This window comes from Theropithecus gelada, chromosome 16 (assembly GCF_003255815.1).
Source record: "Theropithecus gelada isolate Dixy chromosome 16, Tgel_1.0, whole genome shotgun sequence".
NCBI classification, from domain to species: domain Eukaryota; kingdom Metazoa; phylum Chordata; class Mammalia; order Primates; family Cercopithecidae; genus Theropithecus; species Theropithecus gelada.
The window spans coordinates 9,955,607-9,961,517 of NC_037684.1; positions in this window are offsets into that span (position 1 = coordinate 9,955,607).

Here is a 5,911-nt window from a genome sequence, read left to right on the forward strand (position 1 = left end):
CCCACTCTCTTCTGGCTTGGAGAGTTTCTGCCGAGAGATCTGCTGTTAGTCTGATGGGTTTCCCTTTGTGGGTAACCCGACCTTTCTCTCTGGCTGCCCTTAAGATTTTTTCCTTTGTTTCAACTTTGGTTAATCTGACAATTATGTGTCTTGGAGTTGCTCTTCTCAAGGAGTATCTTTGCGGCATTCTCTGTATTTCCTGAATTTGAATGTTGGCCTGCCTTACTAGGTTGGGGAAGTTCTCCTGGATGACATCCTGCAGAGTGTTTTCCAACTTGGTTCCATTTTCCCCGTCACTTTCAGGCACACCAGTCAGACATAGATTTGGTCTTTTTACATAATCCCATATTTCTTGGAGGCTTTGTTCATTTCTTTTTACTCTTTTTTCTCTACACTTCTCTTCTTGCTTCATTTCATTCATTTGATCTTCAATCGCTGATACTCTTTCTTCCAGTTGATTGAGTCGGTTACTGAAGCTTGTGCATTTGTCACATAGTTCTCATGTTATGGTATTCATCTCTATCAGTTCTTTTAAGGTCTTCTCTGCATTGATTATTCTAGTTATCCATTCATCCATTCTTTTTTCAAGGTTTTTAGTTTCTTTGCGCTGGTTACATAGTTCCTCCTTTAGCTCTGAGAAGTTTGATCAACTGAAGACTTCTTCTCTCAACTCATCAAAGTCATTCTCCGTCCAGCTTTGTTCCGTTGCTGGTGATGAGCTGCGTTCCTTTGGAGGGGGAGATGCGCTCTGATTTTTTGAATTTCCAGCTTTTCTGCACTGCTTTTTCCCCATCTTTGGCCTTTGATGATGGTGACGTACTGATGGGGTTTCGGTGTGGGTGTCCTTTCTGTTTGTTAGTTTTCCTTCTAACAGTTAGGACCCTCAGCTGTAGTTCTGTTGGAGTTTGCTTGAGGTTCACTCCAGACCCTGTTTGCCTGGGTATCAGCAGCGGAGGCTGCAGAAGATAGAATATTGCTGAACAGTGAGTGTTGCTGTCTGATTCTTGCTCTGGAAGCTTTGTCTCAGGGGTGTACCCCGCCGTGTGAGGTGTGAGGTGTCAGTCTGCACCTAGTGGGGAATGTCTCCCAGTTAGGTTACCCAGGGATCAGGGACCCACTTGAGCAGGCAGTCTGTCCATTCTCAGATCTCAGCCTCCATGCTGGGAGATCCACTGCTCTCTTCAAAGCTGTCAGACAGGGACATTTACTTCTGCTGAGGTTTCTGCTGCTTTTTGTTTAGCTATGCCCTGTCCCCAGAGGAGAAGTCTACAGAGGCAGGCCAGCCTCTTTCAGCTGTGGTGGGCTCCACCCAATTCGAGCTTCCTGGCGGCTTTGTTTACCTACTTAAGCCTCAGCAATGGCAGGCGCCCCTCCCCCAGCCTCGCTGCCACCTTGCAGTTAGATCTCAGACTGCTGTGCTAGCAATGAGGGAGTCTCCGTGGGCATGGGACCCTCTGGGCCAGGTGTGGGATATAATCTCCTGGTGTGCTGTTTGCCCTTAGTAAAGCGTAATATTAGGGTGGGAGTTACCCGATTTTCCAGGTGTTGTGTGTCTCAATTTCTTTTGACTAAGAAAAGGAATTCCCTTCCCCCTTGCACTTCCCAGGTGAGGCGATGCCTTGCCCTGCTTCAGCTCTCGCTAGTCGGGCTGCACCCACAGACCAGCACCAACTATCCGACACGCTCCAGTGAGATGAACCCGGTACCTCAGTTGAAAATGCAGAAATCACCCGTCTTCTGTGTCGCTCACGCTGGGAACTGGAGGCTGGAGCTGTTCCTATTCGGCCATCTTGGGCACGCCTGAAGAAGCAATATTTAAGCTGAGACATGAAAGAGGACAAGGAGTGAACCAAAGTGTGGTAGTTTTCCAGGCAGAGGAAAACAGTGTGTGCAAAGGCCCTAAGGCAAGACATAGCTTTTTACTTTCAAGGAACTAAAATCAATTTCAGTGTGGTGATGGTATAAGTGAGTGGGGAATGGTGGGAGATGGGGCATGGTAGGGGTCTTCCACTGGCAGTGGTTTTGCTCCCCAGGAAACATTTGGCAATTTCTGGAGACATTTCTTGTTGTCTTAACTAGGGGTTGACAGAGTGCTACTGGTAGTAGACAGAAGTCAAGGATAGTTCTTCTAAATATCCTACAGTAGACAGGACAACATCCACCTTGCCCCTGCCCTTCTTGCCCCCTGCCCCACACACAGAATTATGTGGTCTAAAATATCTGGTCCTGGGAAAAGCAAAAGTCCTTTCATTATAATTCATATGATAGTTTAAGAAGAGAGTTTATATTTCATTCAAGGGCAAGAGGAGCTATTTGCTGGCTTCAAGTAGCAAAAGCAAATGTTTCAGAAAGATTACTCTGTACAGAGAAGTGACTAGAGTTTCTTCATTCAAATATTTATGAGCCACGCATTGTGTAGGAGCTGGGGATACAGTGGTGAACATTTAATCACTGACCCATTCTAGTGGAAGAGGTAGAAAGTAAAAACAACACGGAAATTAACAATAAACAACAAGTCCGTTTTCCCATATTCAGTTTCCCAAGTGTAGATGAAATCCAGGTCTGAAAATGAAACCTCAGTGTTAATTTTTAGAGAAAAACCCTAGACAAATTTTATAAAACATCATCTATGGGGCACTTATTGTTTAGTCTGGATCTCATTTCTCCTAAATGTAAATATTTAAAAAAAAAAAATTGTGGGGAAAAGAAAGAGAGATCAGACTGTTACTGTGTCTATATAGAAAGAAGTAGACATAAGAGACTCCATTTTGTTCTGTATTTGAGATGCTGTTAATCTGTGACCCTACCCCCAACCTTGTCCTTGCAAGAGACATGTGCTGTGGTGACTCAAGGTTTAAGGGATTTTGGGCTGTGCAGGGTGTGCTTTGTTAAACAAGTGCCTGAAGGCAGCATGCTAGTTAAAAGTCATCACCATTCTCTTACTCTCAAGTACCTAGGGACACTACACTGCCAAAGGTCGCAGGGACCTCTGCCTAGGAAAGCTAGGTATTGTCCAAGGTTGCTCCCCATGTGATAGTCTGAAATATGACCTCGTGGGATGGGAAAGACCTGATCGTCCCCCAGCCTGACACCCGTGAAGGGTCTGTGCTGAGGAGGACCAGTACAAGAGGAAAGAAGGCCTCTTGGCCGTTGTTGGCAGTTGAGATAGAGAAAAGAATCTGTCTGCTCCCCATCCCTGGGCAATGGAACATCTCGGTGTAAAACCCGATTGCATGTTCTGTTTACTGACAAAGGAGAAAACCGTGCTAGGGCTGAAGGTGGGACTTGCTAGCACAATGCTGCTCTTGATGCACTAAAAAGGTTTATGGAGATGTTTACATATGCATATCAAGGCAGAGCACTTTTCCTTAAACTTATGTCTTTATTCATATGCCTTACTGCTGACCTTCTCCCTATGATGATCGATGATCCTATTATCCTGCCAATTCCCTTTTTCTAAGATGGTAAAGATAATGATCAATAACACTCCAGCCCGGGCGATACAGCAAGACTCCGTCTCAAAAAAAAAAAAAAAAAAGATAACGATCAATAAATATTGAGGGAACTCAGAGACCGGTGCCAGCGTGGGTCCTCTGTATGCTGAGTGCCGGTCCCCTGGGCCCACTTTTTCTTTCTCTATACTTTGTCTCTGTGTCTCATTTCTTTTCTCAAGTCTCTCGTTCCACCTAATGAGAAACGCCCACAGGTGTGGAGGGGCAGGCCACCCCTTCAAATAATCACCACGTCACAAATAAAATCTTGTTCTTCATTATTGTTCTTCATTTTCTGTGTATGTATGTGTGTGTTTCTGGCTTACACTTCCACATTATGTTCAAAATGCTCAATATTATAGGATTACTGAAATGATGACTTCTTTGGCCGACAGCTTTAATAGTGACAGCAACAATTTGGGGAACCATGATCATTTGACACCCCCCGGTATAGCACAGAACTTGTCTCTTGGCAAGGATGACATTTAATTTTTTTCTTACATAGGTTTCCTTGGGGAAAAAAAAACCTTTGCTTTTTGTATCTCTGTGACACTTCTTAAAATTAGCTGTTTTCTCGAATGAGCTCATTTCAGATATATTAGCTTCTTAATCTAAGGACTAAATCAGTGACAACTTGTTTAATGTGTTGGGAGCTAATAGTTGCATAAAAACCTTTTTTGAAGAACTTTAGGTCAGCAAAATGACTGAAAGGTACACCTTCATTATAACTTTCTTGCTTTGAAGCCACATTCAATCATGGATGGATTTTCCCGAATAGCACTAAAAATCCTTCCTGCCACACTAGAGAGGCAGCATTGTGTAGTGGTTAAAAGTATAGACTCGGAGGCTGCCTGCCTCAGTTTAAATCTTGACTCAGTCATGTACTAGTTTATGGTCTCAAGCAAGTTATTTAACCTCAGAACCTCTGTTTCCTCATTTATAAAATGGGGATAAGAATAGTATTCACTTTATAGGGGAGAATACTGACTCTGACTCCTCGCTTTGACATTTATTAATGGTATGATTTTGAAAAAGTTAATCACTGAAGCCACCGTTTCTTCCCCTGTAAAATGAGATAATAATGTACCTCATAGGGTTAAGGTAAAAATGAAGAAATGATATAACAAATATAATGTAAGTAGCACTAAGCCACAATACACGTTAAGTGTTCCGTAGATGGAAGCCAAGTTCTCCTTGTCTTATGAATTCTGTATTCTGTGAATTCTGTTAATTTTCCTTGTCTTGTGTATTCCCACAGGGTAGCAACAGATTCAAAACCTAGAGAAACCACTTGGATCACTGCAGCCTCTGCCTCTCAGGTTCAAATGATTCTCCTGCCTCAGCCTCCCGAGTACCTGGGACTACAGGCGCCTGCCACCACCCCTGGCTAATTTTTGTATTTTTTTGGAGATGGGGTTTTGCCATGTTGGTCAGGCTGCTCTCGAACTCCTGACCTCGGATGATCCACCCGCCTCGGCCTCTCAAACTGCTGGGATTACAAGCATGAGCCACCGTGTCCAGGTAGAAATCTAATTTTTGACTAATACGAGTTATAGAAGGAGAGAATAGAGGAAATGTGGGGAGGAAATTATCATAAATAATACAAAAGCATTACTCGGAATTAAAGAATATCCCCAGGGTTGCTAGGTACCAACAGAATAAATGAAAAAGACCCAAGAACGATGGTGATAAAAATAAGATTCTAAAAGCTTTTGGAGAGAAAACAAGGTATATATAAAAGATTGGGAATACAAATAGTACCAGAGTATTTAACAGCAATATTGGAAGCTCAAGACAATGGAGCAATGCCTTCAAAATTGAGAAAAAATAATTTTTACCCTAGAATCATATACTGTGTCAAATAAATAAGCAAGTATGAGCATAGAAAAAAGATGCTTTTAGAAACAGTAAGTCTCAAAAAACTTATGTCCTATGCATTTTTTTTGTTAGGAAGCTACTGGAGGATATGTTCCACCAAAATGAAGAATCAAATCGAGAAAGAATATGACATGGGATGAAACACAGAAGAGAACTGACAGGAACTTCTAGGAGAACAAGGTGGTAAGCCTTCAGTGTCCTAGGTCCAGACTAAGCTCGGCAAAGGGCTCTAAGACAGATGCCTTGTGAAACCCCGTCTCTACTAAAAAGACAAAAAATTAGCTGGGCTTGGTGGTGGGTGCCTATAATTCCAGCTACTTGGGAGGCTAAGGCAGGAGAATCGCTTGAACCCAGGAGGCGGAGGTTGCAGTGAGCCAAGATTGCACCACTGCACTCCAGCCTGGCGACAAAGCCAGACTCTGTGAAAAAGGAGAAAGAAAGAAAGAAAGAAAGAAAGTTAAAGAAAGAAAGAAAGAGAGAGAGAGAGAGAAAGAAAGAAAGAAAGAAAGAAAGAAAGAAAGAAAGAAAGAAAGAAAGAAAGA